The following is a 25,288-nucleotide window of genomic DNA, read 5'->3' on the forward strand; positions in this document are numbered from 1 at the left end:
TGCTAGGACAGATAGGACACACACATGTTTCCACTACTCAACTGATTTCTTGGCGCAGCACCCTGCAGGAAGACTCCAGACTCCAGACTCCAGATCTAGACAGAAACTCTAGAACCAAACTCTAGAACCCTGAAGCAGAGGCCTAATCCAAACTGAACTCTTTGCAGCAGGCCTTCAGAATCTTTTGCAACCTGATTCTAACCCCTAAACTTCCCAGGGGCATCTCAAAATCCAACAGCCTGGCTGAGCTGTTTTGCTTCTTGCTAAGAACCCTGTGCTAGAACCAAGATCCAGACCCAGAAAGCAGCGCTGTATCCAGAACCCATCAGATCCAGTTCAAGAGGCCACCCAGACCACAGTGCAGTGCCGAGAGCAGAACCCAGAGTGCCTAAGACCTGTCTGGTGGCGAGAGTGAAGCCAAACCCTTGACCAGATCTTTGACGAGGCCCATTCCAGTCCAAAACCTAGGAGTGAGTGTTTAGTCTAGAACTGTCCATAACCAATCTCTTAGTTTAAAGTAATCCTCTTCCATCCATTTCAACCTGTCCAGAACTGCATTATAGAATCTTGTGTCGATCCTGTTGATTCCAAATCTGTTAAGCGCAATCTGTCATTTTGAAAACTTGACTTTATTTCTGAAAATCTACCTTCACAAAAACCTCCGTAACTTTTGAACCACACATCCTAGAACCTAGAAATGTAGCTGTCATTTTGAAGCTAAAATCCTAAGCTTTCCAATGAACGTGCCTCTCAAACAACACACCTGCAAACCAAAACCATAAGCACCCTGGTGCATGCAAGAACTCAACCTCAGCAAAGACTCATCATGAAACAAAAGGAACCTTAGCACCTCACCAGAACCGCAATCGACCTGGAGGAACACCAAACAACCCGCCGACAACTCATCAACACAGCCAAGGCCTCCTACTATAAGAACACCATAGTATAAACCGGCAACAAATGCAGAGCCCTCTTCCAAGCAGTCAAGCCCTACGTCAACCCACTACCGGCCCCGGCCATACCACACTCCATTGAAAAATCCACTGCATCAACACCTTCCTCATCAACAAAATCAGCAAGATTCGCCAGCACATATACACCAGCTCTGCTTCCACAGACCCACCTCATGTCCCTCCTCATGAAATCGTCCCACCCTGGACAACATTCAAGACTCTCTCGACAGAGGACCTGGTAGAAACTCTGGCTACCTTCATAGCCACTGTGTATACAGATGTCATCCTCCCAGCATCAATCCTCAAGACCCTCCCCGCAGAAGCTCTGCTTCCCTACCTCAAGGCACCTTATCATCGACCCTAAAAAAAAAGGACAAATCCTCCCTCTACTAAAGAAAACCACTCTGGATCCTGACAACCTAGGTAACTATCACCCCATCACCCATCTTCCCTTTCTAGGTAAGATCATCAAGAAAGTGGTAGCCACATATCTGCAGCAGCAACACATCAACACTGACAATCTCCTTGAAACCTTCAAATCCGGGTTCAGAACCAGATGCAGCACCGAGAGAGCAACCATACCGGTGTTCTACAATGGCCTCAACTTCCTTGATGATGGACACTCTTGCCTCCTGGTTCTAATCAATCTCGCAGCTGCTTTTGACACAGGTGCTTATTGACACCCTGCATCGGTGCATGGGGATCAGCAACCTTGTCCTACACTTGGTCAAGTCATACTTTGCCAACCACCATCAGTTGGTTCAGATGGACTCCTCTATATCGCCAATGCTACCATTCACCTGTGGAGTCATGCACGGTTCCATCCTCTCCCCAGTGATCTTCAATCCATGCTTGAAGCCACTGGGAGACATCCTAGCCCCAAACAACATTCACAACCACCAATACGCTGATGACAACCAGTTATACCTCAAGATAGACTCCATCAGGGACATCCATAGGCTCAAATCCTGCCTCTTGCTGATTTAGTCTAGGATGTCCAGTGCATACTTGAAACTCAACGCCTTCAAGAGTGAAAATTCCTCACCAACAACACTGAACACCTAGACATACAAACCTAGCTATCAACATTGAACTCTGAGGGCTACACACATTAGCTCACCTCCTGTGCCAAGTCGCTCGGGTTCCACATTGACAAACACCTCTCCTTCAAGCCACACATAGCTAAGACAACTCAGACAGCTGGGAATCAGCTCTCCCTTCTGTGGAAAATCAAGCCCTTCCTCCCTCTGGACTTTTTAGATCCACCGTTCTAGCACTGTTCCTATCCGACCTGGATGGGGTCAATGCACAACACAAAGGCCTCCCATCATCCTCCCTTGTGCCCCTGAGATGTGTCCTACACGCAGCCAGACACCTCATCAAGGGTCTACACAGATACAATCACATCACCCCGGCCCTCATTGACCTTCACTGGCTCCTACTGCATGCACAAATCACCTTTAAGTCTTGCTGCATCACCTGTAAGGCAGTCACCATCATGTCACACAGCTACCTTGCGGAAAAACTCAGCATCTCCGGTGGACAGTGCACCACCAGAAGCCAGGACACGTGAAATCTGCTGCTGCAAAAAGGAAAGGGCCAGAAAACAAGCCTTCTCTGCCTAAGCCCCAAGACTATGGTGCCTCCTCCCTGTCAGCATCTGATTCGCCCCCACGCTCCTACAATTCATAAAAGAACTCAAGACTCACCTCTTCAAGGAATCTCCCCACCTGAACATCTGGGCCATTACAACACCCCTCACACCATCTGACTCGCTAGACACCTCCCACGCCTCTACTCCCACCACCTGGTACAGCTGCACCCCTTCTCAGTGTTTCAATGTATCCTACCCACGCTGTATATCTGTTCTGTCGTTACCTCTGAAAAGTGCTCTGTTGTATCTGTATTGTTATATGCCTCTGTAAAGTGCACCATTGCTTCTCAAAGCTAGATCCGAGATCAACAAATTCAATAATAGTAATAATAATAATAATAATAATAATAATAATAATAATAATAATAATAATAAAATGAATCAGTGAAGAATCAGTGAAGAGTGACTGATGGAGACATGCTTTACTGAAATGGTTCATACTAGAGGCATACAGATTTAAACTCAAAACATGTCGAGCATTTGCTCCTTTACATAAACATTTACATTTATCATTTACATGCTGAAAACACGTACACTATTCCTTTTTATGTAAGGTGAGGGTGTAGTAACTAAACATGAGTTTACTCAATTACTGCTGCAAATCACTATCAATGCTATACTCATCCGGATGGATTGGCAGACACACATGCATTGCCATTAAATCTGTTTCCTTTTCATAATGATGATTGTATCACTTGTGAAGTCCTTGAATAACTTTGGCCCATGTGCAAATATGGTCCTTCGTAGGCAGACAGCTGCATTTTCTAGTGGCTTTCTCCCACCACAATCAAACATTGTTCATGAACAGCCACAGTGGTCATTTCCTAGGACAGTGAAAACGTTGTGTATATAGGAGCAAAGTATTTCACCAAAATCACCTGGATGCAAACAGACTCTCCACATCCTAATGTGGCTAGAGAGCTATAGCATTGCAATGGTTTGGGGGATGGTTTTGTAAAAAGGAGCGGGGGCAAATGGTGCCTTTTAACTCCAATATTTCACATATGTAAGTGATGAACGGATGGAGTACATGGAACGGATGGAGTACATGGAACTGATGGAGTGGGCTCGGTCTCAAGCAGCTAAGGTAAACCACCATATCCATATCTCCACGCTTACTCTCTCCTTTACACCACCACTGAAATAGAACACAGCAATACTATGACACCATTCGGTATAGCTGTTCTCATACCATCATTTGCCTCATACTCCACATCACCCTAACTAAATACTGCTGGTCACACACCCTCCGGCCTAGGCGTTTTCCTCATGCCTAACACAGCCAAATCGGTATGGATAACAACCTGCCAGAACGAACACATACTCCTGCTCTCTCAGCCACATACTCCTGATCTCTCAGCCTCCACACCTACAGCTAAGAAGCAGCTATCACACGATTGCCACACCTGCTGCACACCTATCCGGTGCTCGCACGCACCTTTGACTCTCTCAATTCTCTCTACTGACCTGAACTTCGGTTCCCGAGGGCGTTCAACCTACCAGCGCCTTGAGACCATACCAATGGTACATAAGGTGCTATATAAATGCAAAGTAACATAACATAACATAACATAAGTAACATAACATAACATGTATTATTTATTCAAATGCATAAAGTACTTAGCCACAAGCACAGCATAAGATTACAAAAAGACAAGACATTACAATACATGATCAGCATGAAGTCAAACAGCGTGATGGTACAGACTTAGTGACAGGAAACAGCTATATGGTGAGTTTTAAAGAAGGCCAGAAAGGAACGAGCGTGGAGGTTAAGTATACAGAGTAAGGAAGAGCATTACACATATTGCGCGCAATTCAGTAAATAAGTTAGAGGGAGTGGCAGGAATGCCTAGTAGGAAGGGTGAGGACCAGCAGTGATGAGGGAGAGCATAAAAGAGACATGAGACATGAAATAAGAGGGAGCTAAATCAGGAACACGTTTAAGGGCAATAAAGTGAAACTGAAGATGGGCAGTGATCAAAAGACAACCAAGACACGCTATAGAAGGAGAAACAGGGAAGCAGAATGAGTGCAAGGATAAAAGAGGGATGACAAAGTAAAACAAAATAGCATATAGTGCACAGAGAATGTAGGTAGGAAGGCCAAGTAGAAGCTATTTTAAATATTGACGAATGGAAAAAAGATCTTCAACCATACTCTTTTGTTGCCATATTAATATATTCATTCCAAAATCTTGTTATTGCTGAAATGAATGCCACTTGCTTCCACTCATGCAACCGATCCAGAAGTCTTCTGTTGAAAGACTTCTATCATCTTGTACGAATCCACCAAGTGTAGTTTACCTAAATCCTGTAAGTTTATAACACTCTGTGTATAAATGTTTCAATGTTTCCAGTTCATCCTTCTTTTTATACATATTTCATATTCTGAGAGATTTATATATCTTTATCTGGGGTCCCAATACCTCGAGTGTCTCCAACAAATTCAAAATTTCAAGAAGATCTGTCTTGCCTCTTTTTCTGGAAACATGCGTTGATAGGGATGAACATAACACCAGTCCAGGACCCTGGGGAGAGTGCACGTGGTGGTAGGTTCTTAGGCAGGAATTGATGTAGTAACCCTTTGGGAGACTACACAAACCTTGACCTCTTGGTATTAGGTATTAGGTAACCCACCTATTGGTATAGACCTGTACTACACATGTTGGTAATGTGAGTGAGCAGCCAGGCTTATCTCAAGAAGGGTAAATGTGAGCTGTAAAGCTGTAGCAATGGCATCCACAAAGACAAGTAGCCACAAAACACTTAAACTCAAGGTTTTTGTTATAAATAATTATTTATTTAACATTCGTTTTTTAAATAAGAATTCTTTACAAAGGGCAATCTATGTAACAATCAAATATACTTTCAAATACTTTTCCTGAATCAACACAAAGCTAATACATACTCTTTAGAGATGCGTTTTAAAGACTTCCTGACTTAGTAGTGGCATTTGCATAGCACTAGTACAATTTAGATTGTGAGGTTTCGCAGAAAGGAAAGGTTAAAGGAAGGAAACAGGTTAAACAGGTTCTCAGAGCATGTGAGCACATACATCTTCCAATGAAGTCTAGATAAAAACCTTTCCCAGCAGTAATAGTTAAAAACCAAGTTATCACCTATGAGGGACAGTAAATATCAAAGTCAAATGTCCTAGAAGAGTCTGCAAGGAGCCGGGAAAGCCAATGTCAATTGGAGCACAGTCTATGGAGCTGAGGCACCTCTTAGATAACACGTCTTGCACAAAGTTAGAGAGTTTGTTGAAGAAAAATCCCTATAGGGTCACAAGCCATTACACTTGTGAAGGGTAGAGCTAAAATCAACTCTAACAAAGTAACTGCTGAGAAAAGTGAAGCTAACGACACAGAGGTAAGTACCCCAAGTTGGAACAGTACCTTTGGTTAGAAGAAGCCTGTTCCAGCTGGCTTCTTTCTGATTGCAGCGATGCAGATCCTGGGTTCCTGGGCCTCAGTTGTGGGGACAAGAGGGAGGACATCCGGAGGACTCCTGTGGCAACAATTTGGAGGTTGGTAGCAGCTACTGGCTCTTTCAGGTCCGCTGCACTTTGCGGTTTCAGAGTTCATTAAACAGAACCACTGCAGATCTTAGATAATAGTTGGGCTTCCTTCACTCCCTGAGTCCTGCACTCTGGTGAGGGAAGTCAAGCAATGGTCGTCCTACTTCTGCAGGGTCCTGCAGAGACTCCTGGAGCTTCTCGCCAGATCACAGACATTGCACTCGACTACGGATTTCTTGACCCCAGGCACTCGATTTCTCGACCCCTGGCACTCGGTTCCTGCAGCAGCAAAGAAGTACAGCCAGTCGGGAAAGATGGTCCAGTGGAGTTCGTCTCGGGGTTAATTGGTGCTACTAACCCAAGGGAAGAAGTCGTCCCTTTCAGAGCTTCTCTTGTCGATTAGAAAATGGAGTTTCAGCACAGCAGCAGGGCTACACCCGGCCATTCAAAGGACCAGGAGGATGCAGCAAGCTTTGTTCATGGTTTCTTCGCCGGGTTGTTCTTCCCAGTAGTCGATTCTGCCTTCAGTCCCAAAACCCTCGCCTTTTAAGTAGGTTTCTCCCATTCATGCACAACCTAGCTGTCATTCAAACAACAGGGTGGCTGTCCTGCAAGGACAGCCAGCCAGCCAATCAGAACTGGGTGCATTCAGGCATTCCTAAAGACAAAGGACAGGGGAGTTTCGAGAACCTCCCACACTTCCTGCCCTTCCAGAGACACTGGAGCCATAGGCAGATTTCAGTACTGAAGCCCGCCAAATGCAAAACAAATAAAGGTCTCAAACCTGGCTTAGCGTGCAGAGTAAAACCCAAGAAAGACCTCAAAAACAGAAAATGGCAAAAAAAAGAATACCGGGCCATTTTGACAAAATGGTCACGCATGGGTGCTATACTGCAACTGAGGATTCAGACTGCAGTACGAAAGCACAATGGTAGGAAAATTAAACCACTGCCACAAGCCATTTAAAGTAGTGAGGGTAACATGATCTCGGGAGGATAGCTCAGGGGCAACCTGGAAGAAAGACGACACAGAACACCACAGGTTCGATCTCCGGTCCTGCGCTTAGAAACCTCTGTGTATTAAGCGCGTTATAAACAACCTATCATATCATATCATATATCATATCATATCATTTCATAAACAATATTACATGAGTAGGTAGGATAAGGGGCTACTAAGTAACCCCTCATCATTCCACATAAGATGGTGTGTGCTGGACCCACAAAGGGGAAAGGTAAGTAAAGTCAATTTCACTTTACTATTCTTGGGAACAGTAGTTCACACAAGAAAATGTATTTAAACCTTATGAGAAATCTAAAGGATTTCTTTGTGACACTGCACTGAAGGTGCAGTGTGTGTCACCATATAAAAAGTAGATGCCTATGGAGTTTGTAAGACTCCAAAAATAAAGTAAACATATAATCCAAATCCGATCAAAACAACGAGAAAGTGAGAAAAAGGGCTCACTCAAGAGTTAAAATTAAAAAGTCCTAAAGTCCGGCAAAAGATCTGGGGTCTCTAAGGTTGAAGGGAATTAGCACATACATTAGAATTCTCATAGGGGAAAACCTGTTGAGTTCATCTAACTTTGCAAGTAGATATGCACCCTTCAAGTTGACAAAGCCCAGGTGACCATATCGGAATCTGGAACATCAGCAGTGGTTTCCGGAGAAATCTGAGTTTCGTGGCAGGGGGGAAAAGGTGGTAAACAAACACCCTAAACCCATTTTGCTTTCTCTTCTGACTTGGTTCGGAGGTGATCTCGTCAGGGATCCTCTCCTAGACCTATTCTAGTGTAGTGGGATTGAGAGAGGTACTTAACTGTACTTTCCTTTTCTTTTTGAAACTTTGAATCACAACCACTCGCTTTGTCCAATTACATAGTAGACCTAGCTGAAAAGCATAACTTTGGAACGTATGACTTTAAGGTCCCACACAATCTAAGGGCTGGGCTTACTAAGTGCTAGGGAATTGTTTGTGCTACTCTAAAATGCTGCTTCTGTATTTGTATCTGACAACTTACCTGTTTTGAACTGGTTTTGAATCGTATGCTTTTCTATTGTCCCCCCTAAGAGTGAGTGTATATATGTATTTTATAATAAGTGTTACAATACTTGCCTAGAGATTTCTTTGCTTAGGGCCTGATTCATGAAATTGTCTGCACTGTAAATAAGGACATTGTGTGCCAAACCACATGCAAAACTCCTTCTGTCGATTCATGGAATCAACTGCGCAGGACATTTTCGTACTTTGCAGGGACTTTGCATATGCTCGGCACGTCTCTGGGAGTAGCCGAATGCCTTGTGATAGACAACTCACAAAGCGTGGGCATGGCCTGCGCATAGACTGGATTAGGAGGCTGAACACATAAAATAGTGATGAACAAGGGAAAATGTGGGTGTTACTAGGGACGGCCCACTGGCAATCCATCGCATGCCGACAAATGCGCATAACGAAGCATATTCATGGAACTGTCCGTGCAACCTCTCATCAAGGAAATGGCAATGCAAAGCACTCGATTTATCCACCTCTCAAAGGCAGATGTACAGACACTGGCGCATAGGATTCACTGCGCATAGGTAAGACCTGAGGTTGGATTTAGGGGTGCGTGCATGCTGTTGTGGTGCCAATCAGACTTGGGGGTGTGCCTAAGCATTGTAGCAGGGTGTAGAAACGGTTTATGGTTGTTTGCACACATGTCTACTTGGACATGACGACTTTTAGGATACGTGGTACGCATGTTGACGGGGTGCTGGGAATAGTTATAGGGGAGCCCACGCACCCCTGCCGGGATGCTGGCCTGGTTGTGTGGGTTCGCGGGAAGTGCACAAAGGTCTGTTTTCATTGCTGATTTGGCTCTGCGTTTGGCCGTGATGTGGGTGTTCCATCTGCAATTTGTGCATAGGGTTACTTTACATGAACAATTCCATGAATATGCGTACGTGCATATTACCTTCTGTGCGCAGGCTCGTGCAGAATCATTCTTAGCCCACAGGCTTTGTGGGATCTCTGCACACCTTTCATGAATCAGGCCCTTAGTGTGTATTTGAAAGGCCTAATAAATTGTAATTTTGGTACATACCCGCCTAACTGGAATTGTGTTGATCGGTGTGGACTCATTGTAGGGCTCAAAATTAAAATAAGCAGGAGCTAAAAGCAGCCCTTGGATATCCAGCTTTAACCAGTGACCTGGAGCTACCACTGGGGAACGAGGAGCTAGTACATAGCGTTCTACAAATCAGACTTCCACATAAGATGGAAACACATCATTGTGGCCCATAATACATGACCCCTAATGCTTTAAATGTAATACAGATGTGTCATAAAGTTTATATATGTAGGTTTTCCCAGAAGCATGGAGTTTAATTCACTTAGATGTGTTTGTTCAGCATCAGTTGGCCTGGGGAGCCAAAGGTAGCTCCAGTAGCGGTTTGTGTCAATATAACCAGCCTCTACAAGGCAACAAGTAGGAGCTAATAGCTCCCAGCTCCCATCAGTTTCAAACTCTGCATTGTAGCCCTGGACCACTCACACCCCTGCTGAGCCTAGGCTGTGCCACTCTGCTGCCTACCTTGATTTGGTTTGGCTAGACTTCACTGTCTTTCTGGTTCACCATCAAATCCACTACAAGTGGTTTTTATAAATCCATCTTAACATCATTATCCTGTTCCTGGTGCCTGTGATAAGGGATACCTCTGTGGCTCACAGCCACCTTTCATTTTTAAAAGTATATTTAGTATATTTTGTGCACTAGCTCACTCAAATCAGCCCCCATCCTGCTTCCTGCTCGTCCCTTTTCCTCTACTCCCTTCCTGCCCATCGATGTTCCATTGGCCAGCAGGCCCTGTGTTTGTATCTGCAAGGGTGTGCTGGTGCCTGGGGTAAATGAATCCTTCATGGCTCATAGCCACGTTTCATTTTTATGAGTATATTTTCTATTATCTGTGCACTAGCATACCCAAATCGGCATCCCCATCCCCGCTTCCTGCACCTTCTTTTTCCGCTCCTCCCTTTCTGCTCACTTATGTCCCATTGGCCAGCATGCCCTGGGTTTTACCGTTTCTCCCACTGCATAGGTATCACAAATGTAAGAGTTTCTGCATGTACTGTTAAGTCTCAAATTCAGGTGTTTTCTCCCACTGCTTAGGTATCTCAAATTTAGGCGTGTCTGCCACTGCTCAGGTATCCAAAGGTTAGGTGTTACACCATGTACTGTTGAGTCACAAATGTGGTATTTTCTCCGACTCCTTAGGTATCCCAATGTACACATTTTCTCCCACTGCTTAGGTATCTCAAATATAGGCGTCTCTGCATGTACTGTTGAATCGCAAATGCAGTCATTTTATCCCACTGCCCAGGTATCCCAATGTTAGGTATTCCACCATATACTGCTGAGTCTCAAATTTAGGCGGTTATCCCACTGCTGAGGTATCCCAAATGTAGGCATGTATGCATGTACTGTAGAGTCTACATTTTAGGTGTTTCTCCCGCTGCTTATGTATCCCAAATCTAGGCATGTTCTCCCACTTCTCAGGTATCCCAATGTTAGGTGTTCCACCGTGTACTGTTGAGTCTCAAATGTAGGTGTTTTCTCTCACTGTTTAGGTATCCCAAAGTTGTGAGTTTATGCATGTACTGTTGAGTCTCAATTTTAACATTTTCTTCCGCTGCTTAGGTATACCAAATGTCAGTGTTTTCTCCAACTGCTCAGGTATCCCAATTGTAGGTTTTCCACCATGTACTGTTTAGTCTGAAATGTAGGTGTTTTCTCCCACTGCTCTCAAATCTGGGTTGGTAGCTATTTACTTTTGCGTCTATTATCTGGGCGCGCTTACATTTACTGCTTTGTCTCAGACTTGGGCATATATCCTGCCTCTCTTGAGTCTCAGGTCTGGGTGGTTGTCCATTTGCTGCTGTGCATCATACTTCAGTGTTCGTCCACTTCCTGCTATGCCTCAGACTTGGGCATCTCTCTCACTGCTCAAGTTCTCAAATCTGGGGAGTTCTCAGTTTACGAGACCAGCCAATCGCTTTGGACCTATGACAGCGACATCAAAGGTCATGTCTGCCATTAGTATGCAGTGACAACTTGCGAAACATTTTTGTCTAGCTGGGCACATATTAAGTCTCCTACATTAGCACTCTACCTCAACCACCGACAGCACCCGCCCACGTGCCTGACCTCTGGGTTGCTTACAGGAGCCTAACCAGTCCTAATCCCAGCAGAATGCACACATGCATTTTAAGCTTTGAACTTCCCATACCTGGACTTCAGTCCCTGAGGGTGTTCCAACCACAAAGTGCATTGAGGCTACACTAATGGGCAAATGGTGCCATATAAATAACAACTTCAATACAATACGATTGCATATATTTATAGTATTCCTTAGCGAGAGAGAGGTTAGCAATCTGGTTTGAGCTGCTTTTCCATTCCAATTTTCTTGCTTTCTGCTTCTTGTAATTCATTTGAGTCATTAGAAGTTCTTCATAATTCCATACAGGTTCAATTTTCTTAAACAAAATGATGAGACTCCTTTCTTAAAATCATACAAAACCTGATTGTTTTCTCGATGTGTAGCCTCTTTCAATATTCTGGTAACTTCAGTGGTAGTTGATGTCATATATCTTTTGAAATATGATCACTGCCTTGTTTGCACTTTAGTATTCAGCAAAGTTACCGCCAATTCATACTTTCTTAGGTGTCCAGGATGGCATCCCAATAATAATCGTCCAATTTATTCATCAAGGTTCATGGTCCATTGTAAAAGGTTCAAAGCCATAGAGAACTATTGGTGGAAATTTTTGTTTAAATAGGATGAGTGCTGTTTTTAGTAAAAAGTCTCTGTATCTCTTGTGTATAGTATTTACATGAGATATCAGTATACGCCCACTATGATATCTACTTTCTATCTGCTTCTTTTCTGTATTTTAGTTGTTTGTCACAACTCCCAAATATTTATATTCCATGATGCTTTATATGGGGTTTGGCCGATCATTTCATTTAAATCTTATTTTAAGTTTGCTACTGTGAAATTATATCACTTTTGTTTTAGCATAATTAATTTGTAGATGGTGTTCCATTGCACATTTTTTCTATACATTTAATGATTACTGTAGGCCTATTTCAGTATTGTCTAATGGTACCAAGTCACCCGCATACGAAAGCCATGACACATGTGTGGTTCCTAGTTCAAGAAGGGCTTAATTAAGCCTTTGTATGTAGGAATACACATCTACTAAATAGACATTAAAAAGAAAAGGGGCTAAGATGCAGCCTTCATTTGGGCCTTTCCAGGTTTCAATTGAATTTGTACAATTCCCTATAGAATCAAGTCTAATATAACAGTGGTATTTATATGGAATCCTATTATACAGCTCACCCATGTCTTGTCTATGTTGCATTTTAAAATCTTATCCCATAAGCAAAGTCAACAAACCAAATCAAAAACAGACTTTAATTCTACAAAAGCTACGAAAAGTGGAGACGTACCTTTAATTTCTGCCCTCTTTGCTAAGATTTTAAGTACCATAACACTAAGATTTGTTGAGCATTCTTTCATAAATCCGGTTTGTTCGAAGGATGTTTTTCTCGATTTCCCATTCTGCCAGACAATGTAATATTAAAATTGCAAAATGTGTTGGTGATTGTGTTTAGTAGGGCAAAGCATGTATAAGAGGACAGATCCTCTTTTGGTCCTTTTTTTATATATCAAAATTATTATTGCTTCTTTTGAATATCAGGGAATTGCACCAGCCGTCAGTGTGTTGTTAAGAAAAGGACATAGTTTATGTGCCCAAAGTTCTGGATGTTCTTTCATTTTCAAGTGGTAGGCCATAAGGGCCAGATGCCTAGATGTTTTCAAATGGGCAATTACACGTTCAATATCTTCTTTATGGCTATTTGCTACTTTTCTATTAACATTTATGCTCATATTTGTCTGACATTTCGCAAACTTATGTATCTCTAAAATGTATTTTCTCCAATCATCCTCATTAATGAGCATTAATTGTAGTGAAGTACTATTCAAATTATGTTTATTATTTTCCAGAATTATATGCAAGTTGAATTTCACAAAAGAATCTAGAATGTGTTCATTGGCTTTGTGTCTTATATTTTTTTATATATATAATAGAGCGGCAACTAGAAAGATAAAGTGTGAATGTCAACATTACCATTTTCATGACCTGTTTAGTATCGCAAAGGACACTCATCTTATAATCCTGTGCCAGAAGTCAAAAGATAGAACTATTATTATCCGAGATGGCAGACCATGGCCATCAAGGAATGGCCTGCTTGGGAAACCATTATTGCCATTATCCCCCACACCAGGAGCAGGTTGCTAATGGCAAAGTGTTTCTTATGTGTATAAATGCCTGTAAGCAAGCCTTCCTTGAAAAAATACTAAATCCCAATCAAAGATGGCCGTGTTGGAACAAAGAACTGAGCTTTAACAAGGTTATCTTTACTATTCCAATTTAGGCGACCGCATAGTAGGAGGCACGAAGATCAAGGATCAAGAGGAGAAGAAGGTAAGTGCAGTTGGCGGGGTTAAAATAGAGTTGGAGTAAGAGAGCAGGGACAGTGTATGGCCCTGCAAGACAGCTTCCAGGAAATCATCTGCTCCTGTCCTTGCCTTAGAAAAAGAGAATACAGTGCATGTATTGAATGCTTGCAGTGTGTGTTCCCTGATTGGCTCCCACACCGTACAAGGGAGTTAATAATAGTTACTGCAATTACTCAACTCAACAGTTCTCAATTTAGCAACCACAGATGGATCGAAGTCTGGAAATCTAAATATGACCTGCTTGGATTCCAACCGGTGCCCGAGCTACTGAATAAGCTATTTGGAATTAGTGTACTACTGCTATTCCTCTGGAAATGACTGTGTCTGGAGAAGAGCAAAGTGTCATCACTGACTGTGGCATGTATTTAAGAATTTCTAATTAACATTATTGTTTAAACAATGGCAATGAGATTGACCTGAAGCATGACGCTATGGAGGTCACTGAGTAATCATTGAAAGCCTGATGCACCTCCGATGAATCTAACTAAGAGTCTTAATTCTAGGACACATGAAATCATGCTACAAGAGCCAGACAACAGCTCTCTTTTACATTCCCTCAGCAGTCATCTTTGGGGCCACATTTGATCCAGGCATATTTTCCTTAATAATTGTTCTAGTCTGCTGAAATTCTTTCCAAATGAACTTCCCCACTGAGACATTTTGCAAAAAGCTTAGATCATAAAACCATACGGAGCGCTTGTTGTTCTGATTCCATTCGTTGCTATGGTGATGTTTTACTGTGAACAGTATTCCTGTCCTACAGTTACTGTGTGAAAAATGTCTGTTCGTCAGTAATGCATGGAAAATACATCAGCTAGTCTGCGTAGGAGAATAAAGATTTCCCAAGCGCTCAGCACAGGAAGTCTTGATTCTATTAAAGACACGGAGGTGAGCATTATGCTTATCTTCTTTAATACTGCTAAACAACAGCCTTTTACAACTTTCACTTTATCATCATTTTTTTTTTTACAAGTAGGTAGTGCCTAACTGGGGTAAAAAGAAAGTAAAACAGACTAACATCAACTTTCTGAAGAAGAGTGTCCATACTACAGCCCCCATATATCCTAGAGGGTTGGTAATCCATAGCTTCAGTCTTGCTGACAAATGAGGGATCACTTGCTGCTTTAAACCCCAGCTGCCCTAGATCCTTTCCTCTTCTTTTCTATGTGCTGCTTAAACCATGCAACAGTCTCATCAAACAGTCTAAGATAACTTGAGTCGTCTTTGCTATTCTGTGATGTCCTGCGACCTTCCATCTAACTTGACTTCCTCGTCCATATTCTCACTGTGAGCTCTTGGGAAATCACTCTCGAGAACTCTTTTGCTCATCCGCAATTGGAAAGAGATTGGAAATGTTAGGGAGGGGAATTCGCTCATATCCCATATCATAATACATTACAATACTGTACATCTGTATTCAGTGAAAATTCCAAGTGTGTGGGATAATGCTCGCCTTTGTGTCTTTAATAGAATCAAGACTTCCTGCACTGAGCTTGGGCAATCTTTATTCTATGACAAGACGGAAGGCAAGCATTATGTGTGTTCAAAGCTTTGCACTACTGCTGATGCAATATTGGATACAGGCTTGACATAGAAGATTCTGAAAACTGAGTCAATGGACCAGTCAGCTGCCTTCATGATCTCCTGCAGCGGAACTCCTGTAGTGGTCTTACTACACAACTTTCAAGCTTTCAAAGCTCCTATATTTTTAGTTTTGGATCATTGGTGGACCGGAAGGATTGCTGTAGATGTGCAGCATTGACAGTTGAGATTTTGGATCATGAATGCATATCATGGTTGTTGTCTGCTTGCTATGATGTGTGTCTGAATTCAAAGCCTTTTAACGGGCAGGCCTTTTTAAATATTTACATTGCACGTTATACCTAACTCCACCGTGGCCAACTATTTCCTTTGCTGTTGATATGTTAAGTGAAACGTTTCACAAAATGGCGACATATTAGGCTGAAACCTATGAACATAATACAAATAGAATCGGTTAAAAAAGAAATAAGGGAAAGGCCTTTAGATGTCCACTATCTGAAGTGAACATAATGTACTAAGCATAGCAACACCTACAGAGAATACTGCAACCATGCTTTGATAAACACCCCTAATGGAAGAAAAGAAAACATTGAGTTAATGAGAAACAATTGCGTACAACTACTGTCGAGTAGTACATGAAAGAGCACAAAAGATTCTGCTACTCACCCTCACAAAATGTGTAGCTAATTGTGTAATTGTACCTTTTGCTTTTGTTTATGTTTTTTAATATCACTCCTAGTAGGCCTTTTTGGGTCACTGGCCTCCACTTTTTTAGATGTCTCTCTAGCATGTAATTAAACATTATTTTCTATGGATTCACAATCCCCCCTTTCGTTCGGTGACCGTTTTTCTGGCTAGTATTTGTTAAACCTAGCTTATGCTGCATCCCAAACCTAGCTACAGTGCATCTCTGAAGAGCGGTAGCTTTTGACTCTCTTTGCTTCTCTTTGCTAATTGATTTACCCTCTAGAGTCAGGCCCCCCTTCAACAAAAAAGAGGGTTCCATTTGCCCTACTTATCTCCTCCTCCTGTTAATGAGAAACGGACATCTCTTCTGCATCCCACTTTAGCATGCAGCATCTCCACCTGGTATTTCCTAAGACAAAGAGTATGTGACAAAATTGATGATTTCTGACCTTGTTTCCGAAGTGATGCAACACTGCCCAGAAAGAAAAGCAGATTGGAGAAGGGGCAGCAGACATCTACCAAATGCATTATGATTCAAAGGAAAGGAGAGGGAAGGTTCCTCATAATTAGGCTCATGAGGGGTGCAAGAAAGAATTGATTCTGGGAAGACAGTCAGCTGTCACCAGGAGCTGGAGGAGGACATGTCAGACTGCTACACCAAGAGGTTGATGGAGAAAGTCTCTTACTCAGAGTACCTTGATGGCACACAGATGCTAATGTTTGCAAAAAAGGTGAAGACCCACAAATCAGAAGTCGTATTGTTATTATTATCATAACTATTATTAGATGTAGTAGTATTAATACTAGTAATAGTAGTAATAGTAGTAGTAGTAATAGGAGTAGTAGTATTTTTTAGACTGTTAGTATTATCATTAGTGGCTTATACACCTCTTCATGCCAGACACTTCCAGTTTCTAAGCACTTGTGGGATCTCAGATTTCAGAACGATGCATACAACCTGAGATGAGGGCTGAGGATTTAGAAAACATTTGCACCCTAGAGGGGTGCTGAGAAGCCTAGCAAAGATGCCTAAAACATATAAGGGTGGATTGAGAATTAGAAAATGTCCACAAACTAAAATGTGGGCATAAATGCGACTTGATCATGCGAGTGGCATCTTGAAAAATGCATAGACCCTGAGAGGAGTACGGAGAAGTCTGAAAGATAGCTGTAACCTGAGCAGGTTTTTGAAAATATGAAGAAAGTGCCAAGAGCACCAGGAGTGGGGGGACTGAAATGCATGTGATATTGTCAAAACCTGAGAGTGACAAGATAAGATTTAGAAAGCACCAATTCTCTGAAGGTTATGTGGAGTCTGAGCTCAGTGCTGATGATCCTGACAGATGCAAGAATCGGAGACTGCCATGTGTGCACCCTGAGAGGGATGTTGGGAGGGAGCTGTTTCTAACACACATAGGGCCTCAATACAACAGTTCCGGTCTGGTAACAACGGTGCTGGTAAACTACTGGCACCGTTTTTTCTGGACTGGCACAGTACGAAACTGTAGGCGGGTGCCGTCCCGCCCGCCAGGGTCAGAGCTGGTGGGTGGAACCGCACCTGCCCGCAGAGTTTCACGGAAGCACCGGCACTGTTATTAACGTTCCCGGTGCTTCCGTGGTCCCCATTCCCATTGAGTCCTATGGGGCTCAAATGGGAATGGGGATTTCCAATTTACCAGCGCCTGACTTCCTGGAAAGCCGGTGTTGTAATCCCCCGGTGTTATCGGCCAGCCAGTTGCTGGTAAATATTGCCATTATGGCGTTAACCCACTGGGAGCACCGGCAGGGTTACCGCCAGACTTGTAATGAGGCCCATAGAGTTTGAGAGGCGCTTTGAGATGAGTGACATGATTTAGAAAGTGCTGACAGGGACGTCATTTCACCAAAATGCCACGGGTAGCAGAAGTGACTTCACACACCCTATGACATTACATTATGTGATGTCATATGACCTTTGACCTTCATCCCCCACATCCTATTTAACCCTGTTGTTAGCACCTAAAGTGTCAGACGGTTATAAAAACACATTAAAGATTTCACTTCTTGAAATACCAAACTGGTAATAAAGCAGATATAAGACTTTTTTAGATACCAACCACATTTCAAGAATGGAGTTGCCTTAATATGCCATGGAGGGGGTCATGAACTATAAACTTACTTTCCCCTAACAGAGATGAGCCACCAAACCAGACCTTGTCATCTATAAAGACACAGTGGCAAAGCTATGCAAGGTGGCTAGCAGTATCATTTGTGAAGGCATTGTAGGTGGGGTTAGACCACCCTTCCACCCTGGCAGCCTTTCATCGCATATTTCGACTGACACCTCGGCTATACAACTGGCTGCTCAAGGAATGAACACTGCTTCTGAAACCCTTGATTCCCTTGTCCTCTGTAACAGACATGATCCAGGCATGAGTTAAATGGCTTTTATACATTTATTTCAGTTCAGGATTGGAGCAATTGCTAGCAGGTGTCGGTATTTGTGTGACTATACTTACTTTTCCTTCCATTTGCAACTGTGATGATTGTTGTTTGCATTGCTGAAGTATTTACATGACCACTCCATATTTCATCCCGTATTCTGTTCGTTCGGGTGGTCTCCACCCTCTTACCAACTTTTGGGCTATATTATGCCCTTTCCATTGCTCATTTTATTTCCACTTCCACACCTCCAGCATGCCGACATGTGGATTTACTCTGCATCACTATTTTGTGCAAGAGTGAGAAACACTTGCACATTTTCTGATATACACAACCTAATTGTTCACGTGTGCTAAAATATGTTTTGTGACTCAGAATTTGGCCATTGAGTTTGGTTTGCCCATTGAGAAAGCTTAAAATCCCCAGACTACAAGTTCCTATTTACTAAATATCCAGGTTTGGCTGAAGGTTTCAAACAGGACATGGGGCACGTGTCAGCTATAAAATCAAGTGTTTAAAAGTGTATTGTTTCTGTACAATGATGTTCATAAGATCCCAGGAAGCCTTTGTGGACTCCACCAGACTGGTGACCGAGGGAGCCATGGTTCTCTTTGTCTACATTTGTTTGAATCCTGATTTTGTCAGGAGATCTGCCTTATGGTTCATCAGCAACCAGAATAAATAACAAATTGGGGTGGGACTACATGCACAAAAAAGCACTGCAGCAGCATGACCAGTAACATAATGGGCCAGGACAGAACTATCAGCTAAATAATGCACTACAAATAGTCCTTGTCATTTAATATCAGTTACTTGTATATATATATATGACTGTGTGTTGGAGTCAGGCGCCCTTCTTCCTATCCCAATTCAACTTGCTTCTTAAGCTATATACTCAGTGATGTCTAGAACCACAAGTCCAAGAGTGCACTTTGCATGGTCCTTTGTTCATGAACTATATCCTACTTGAATTTGCAGTAGAGTGTGTGGGTGCACTAAGGGAGTAACCTCTTCAATTCACGTAACCCTAAGAGACATCGAGAATTGCCATGTCAGGAGAATCACACGTGTTGAGCTCATATATAAAGGCCTATATTAAAGGAGGGGTTATGTCTAAATTCTCAAAATCCTCTGATACTTTTGCTAGTTCTGCTATGCAAGAGTTGTCTTAATTCACAGACGTGATCATGTAAAAATACTTTCCCCAAAAGGTTTGTCTACTATTTGAAATAATGTATCGCAAGACCTTGGGGGCTGCCAGAATGGCTCACAACACAGTGGAATCCTTAAAAAAAAAAAAATCCATAGTTTAAGAGTGAATTTAAGAGGAGAAACATTCCAACTCCATGATATAGATCTTATGGTGATTGCAAGGGATAACAATGAGATTACCTTTTTCAAGGGGCACAGATAACCACTTTGAATAATGCAGAGTTCATGTAAAACATGTTCTCTTTTGTAAGGATAGAGGTAATTGTTTGAAAGAGGGTAACACGGCATTTAGATATTTCAGGTGAGTTTTTTAGCTTCTGCTATTGTCTTGCCAGAGAAAGACATGTTTAGAATGTACACCAATCTTTAAATGTGTGTTCCTTTCAAAGCTATATGTTCCTCTGATGCTCTTCTTTTGACCTTCCCTCATTTCCAATGACTGTGCTTGGTCGTTGTGTGCACTCCTTCCTGAACCTGCCCTCTGGAATCAACTACAACCTGTCATCAGATATATCGAATACCATCAACACTTCTATAAGAGAATCAGAAACTGGCTTTTCCCTCTTTGTTAGTCTGTTGGCAGGATCCACTCCGTATCCTGATCCATCTACAGCTAATAAGCAACCAGTGGTCCTTAAGCATCCACTATAATAACAATGTAATTACATGACTGTATCGTTTTCTGCAACTGGTGTACGTTTGTGATACATTAGATATGATGTCATTCATCATCTATAATCAATGAAGATGTGCAATCAAATGGTACTGTTTTTTGGGATTCAATGTTAAGTAAATGTGTATATCAGAAAATAAATTACTAGGTATGCTTCTATTTAATAGAACACATTTACAGACAAAGGACTTTGCATATAAGCAATAATGGCATATTAAAAGGGCAGGATTGGATGTTAAGAGCCCATGGCTCAAGTTAGTATGTCCAGAACTGGTTGAATATAAACATACTCCCAGGCAAGCACACCACCTATGGATTTGCAGTTAAAAGAAAAACATGTCTGCAATGGAAATGGAAACTGGAGTTCCAAGCACAACAACACTTCCACTTCTATTTCCATGGAGTTTGGGGATGGTTCTTGTCAAGCAGTGGGGGCATGCAGCAGTTAAGGATGATGTTTTTTGGTGTAGATTTGGAGTGGCATGGTGGCAGTGTGAACATATGGATTGCAGCTAGGAAAGAGAGCATGCAATTGGGCAGACATTGGAATGGATGCCTAAGAAAAGGCACGGGCAGGCAGTAAATTCAGCCCACATTCTGGTGTTTCTCAATAGCTGGTTCCTTCACCAAGGTTGCATAATGGATATAAATTCTAGCTTTGATAATTGGTCGTTGTATGTATAAATAGTGAACATGTTTTATATTAATACTTCTGTACTTAAAGATTGGAAAGGTTGTTGGTGGCCTGTTACAGTAATGAAGTAAAGACAACCAGAAATGGTTCACTTTTATCTATTAAATATATTATTCACTGGAATATACATGTAGTTGTATACATGACTAGCAGTTGGATTGTTACACTTGTATGTTTTCATATTTATTTTTGATGCACAGAATCTGGTACTAGTTCTATGATTGATTCTAGTTATAACACTAGGCCCTCATTACAGGTTTGCCGGTATTCCACAGGAAATACTGGTGGGATACCGGCAAACCTGCCTTACTGTCTCTGCCGCCTGATATCCCAGTATTACTGGGATATTCCTGCCAGTAGAGATGACAGTAAGCTCCTATTCCATGGAGTCGTACATTGGACTCCATGGGATGGGATTGCCAGAATCAGGTTTTTCTTTGCCGGCAGCAGCCTGATTTAGTGGCAGGTCACGCCTGCCAGGAAATCCTTGGCCACTGCAGGTGAACTTCAGTTTCTCTGGTCCGGTACAAATGCCAGGGCTGGTATTACCAGCAATTTATCAGGCATTTTTACCAGACCAAGGACCTTCTAATCAGGTCCTATGTCTAGATTTAGGACATGTAAACAACTGTGAGGCTGTGCTGTCTAGAATAACAGTATAGTGGTAGGCTGCAGATTGTCATCTAAGGCACTCATACGTTTAGTGTCACAATTATGAACAATATATATGAACAAATGCTACTTGTGCAAATACCTTCTGTAACTCTTCACTATTTCAAAGAGCATTGTCATTGATCTGTATACCATGCGGAGAACAGATAATTTTAGTGTCACAATTATGAAAATATATGTTGGAACATTCAAACGACTACACTGAAAAAAAAAAACATTATAGAATTCTACCCTGAAGCATTTATTAGAAGAAAATCTGAGTGGCCTTGATGAAGCTTCAATTATGAGGGAAACATGGGTAGGCTTACGATAGTTTATTAAATAGCAGTGACAAACCTAATACAAAAGTATACAAATAAGACATCATGAATTGTTATCACTTGGGAATACATGTAATCGAGACTATCATAAAACATTCCTATAGGTCCCAATGTCATCTAACATTATTTGACATCTAAATATTTACAGAGTTCACTGGCACAAGTGGTCACTTGTTTGTAATTTTTGGTTCGAGTTACACCTGGGCTGAAGAAGTAATTGTGCCCCTTAATACGAACGATGGTTATGAAGACCCGGCAAATCATTGCCATAGATCATTGCTGGACGCCTCCCGAACAAAATGTGCTGAGGACCTGCAGATAATAATATTACAAGTCATCATGTAATATTACAAGTCATCTTCAGGTGGGTTTGCAAAACAGCAAGAGCACCATTGATGAAGGCTTTAGGCTCTCCCTTATGATCCCAAAAAAAAGACTGTGCTAAGAAAGGTCTGCCTTTATACTGTCTTCATTGATTTGAAGAAAGGCTTTTGATAAAATTCCAGGGAGTTCCTTTTCACTGTGCTTAAGGAAGTAGGCATCCCCAGCCAGTTGTTGAGAGTTATGCAGTGCTTGTACACAACCAATAAAGCAAGCACTGGTTATTTGGAGTCTTGCAGGGGAAATTACTCAGCCCCTTAAGGTCCAGAGGAGAGACAAGCAGGGTTGCACGCTGGTTGCCAAACTCATTTGCATTTCCACTAAGTGTTATGATTGACTTCCTTAAACATCGAAGTGAAGCTCCTCCCAAAGTAGGGCATTAGGGGATTCTGTTGCTATTTCTAGCCGATGACACAATTTTACTTGTGATGATACCCTCTGGCTTAAAGACCTCTGGCTTAAAGAAGTTGCTGTCTTCTTTTAATGAGCAATGTAAAGTTATGATGCTAGAAATAAACACTAGCAAGACCAAAAACAATGGCATTTCATCCAAAACAGTAAAAAGGTACCCAGGCTTGAGTTATGTATTGAAGAAATGAGACTGGAGCAAGTCTTGCCCTATAATTACGTAGGTACAGGATTTACTGGAAAATGTCATTGGACTGGTCAATTATTGAAATCAAATATTTAATTGGAAAGACCCAGTGGTTCCATTCTTACATTTTCACATAGGCATGGTAATGGAGCCCTGAAGCTGCCATAGAGATACATAAAATGCAGGCAAGACCAGCCACCGCATACGGGCTGAGATATGGGGGCACTTAAAAACAACAGATTTATCTGTTGACGAAAACAAGTCTCTAAAAAAGATACTCCATCTTCCCATGAGTAGATCTAATGTAATAGTACATTTGGAAACAAATGTACAGCACATTTAGAGAAGCATTAAAAGTCCTTCTGGGACATGAAGGTGGTTCATCTCTTTCCTGACTACAACACATACAATCAGTTCTTAGGCCCTTGGGTTTCTCACAGTTTTCGTATAAACCTAGTGACATCAATGACAGAACAAAATAACTAGTTAAGAGTGTTTTCACTTCTTTAATGAAGACAAGAATGCTGGCAATGTGAGCTCAACCATCGGTAGGGCAGTCCTACTGGTCGTATGAAACAGTATTTGGGTAGGAGGAGTATTTGGACTCAGTTCCCCTCCACTGACCAGGTCCTTATATTTGATGTTTCCAATGGGATACTTCTACTGCCATATTTTACAAATTCATGGAGACGGTCACAAAAAAGCAAGTGTCTGTGCTATAGTGGACCATTGTTTTAAAAAGAAAAAAATGTTCTTGATACACAGACTATAGGCCCTACTTTCTGAAACCTATTCTCTGATTATATAATGTTCATTGTACTTGAGATGCCTTGACTATGTTCAAATCTGCAAGTGACAGCAATCTAGTATGTGTATTGTAAAGTTTTATACACAGAGCTTGGTTGACAAGGTTCACTTGTGTAAAGAACCTACATGTTAGGCCACAACAAATCGATTAAGTCATACAGAAATCAGATTGTATCGTATTTGCACTTATCAGGCATTTTTTCTGAACACACGAAGCACATTATCACCACACATTCAAGTGATGAGAACGTAGTGCGTGGGATTGCAAAGTGTATTCACAGAGCTTGTCTGGGAAGGCTATAACCCCACAAGCTGATTAAGTTACATATAAATCAGAATTTCACTTTATTTACTTGTACCACTGAGAGGTAACCGCACTTTATTTTGCTCTTCACTGAGCACTAGAGCACTTCATTATTGCCATAAGGGCATCACTAAACATTTTAAATTATTCATATTTTAGGAAAATCATGTAATTTCATGGTTATTCAACCTACAATCTATGATTTATTAAGACGCGTATGCACTTTTTTATATTTTTGACTGAGTCATGTTGTTTTATCCTGGGACTTTTTAGTAACTTGTTTATTAGGGAAAGGGAAAGCAGATAACTTTGTATGGCAGCTGGAAGGCGAACAAATTGAGAAGGTTATAGACTTCAGGTATCTGGGCATCATGATTGACAACTCCCAACAAGAAAGTGCAATGCAAAAAACTATCTACAAGGCAAAACCAAGAGCCTAATATCTCACGCCAAAGCCATTGACAAGAAGTTTGGCCACTTTTCTCTAATCCCAGTTATAGACTTTTACAAGCATCCCATCGCTCGCATATGGTCAACGTCCATAGCTCTAATAAGGCGGGAATTGAGTCTGCCGTCCTTACAATTGGTGGTCGAAAGGAATTCCATGATGTTATTCAGGAAACTCAAAATCAAAAACGAGCTGATGGGGAGACGCTGTACAGCCCTAAATCTTTGGCCAGCTGACCAAGAAGCTAAACTAGAAACCATACAGTGCTACAACCAAGACCTGATCGAGAACCCAACAAGGATTCAGAAAAAAATGGACGCCCTAGACTGGATTAAGACATGCGAGCAAGCAGTGACGTACAAACTGACCTCACAAACTCTGTATGTGCCCCGAAAGTTACATGAATTACAACCTTTTGTGGGCAAATACCCAAACAGAAAACTGAGGAACACCTTTCTGAGAGCTCGTCTTAATCTGCTTCACACTAATGAAATTCCCGCCATTCGCGCACTCACGACCTCCAACAAATGTAGATTTTGTACAAATCTTAACGAGGTAGAAACAATAAGGCACCTTCTTACATCGTGCCCAGGAGTGGAAAACATGAGACAAGCCTACCTGAACCCTATCTTGGCCTCTGCGCACATCTTCCAAGAAGATGTCTGGTGGGCAAAACTCATCGGAGGACAGAAGACAGCATGGGTGACGGCCACAGCTAAAATAATGGACTTAATTTTAAAGAAACCGGTCGACAAAGGAAAAGTAGATTAAGTACTGAGAAGAAAAACAAAGTAGACAAACAAAGGGATCAATTCTTGTAAAAACCTTGTGGGTTAATGAA

General features: G+C 41.8%; 1 protein-coding gene across 5 annotated transcripts in view; it reads right to left on the minus strand.

Annotated features, from left to right (window-relative positions):
• The window catches only part of LOC138473193 (VPS10 domain-containing receptor SorCS1-like), a 3,088,785-nt gene that overhangs the window by 1,824,848 nt on the left and 1,238,649 nt on the right, over nt 1-25,288 (minus strand). The window lies entirely within an intron of this gene.

This window comes from Ambystoma mexicanum, chromosome 8, assembly GCF_040938575.1.
Source record: "Ambystoma mexicanum isolate Mex_15411 chromosome 8, UKY_AmexF1_1, whole genome shotgun sequence".
Taxonomy (NCBI): domain Eukaryota; kingdom Metazoa; phylum Chordata; class Amphibia; order Caudata; family Ambystomatidae; genus Ambystoma; species Ambystoma mexicanum.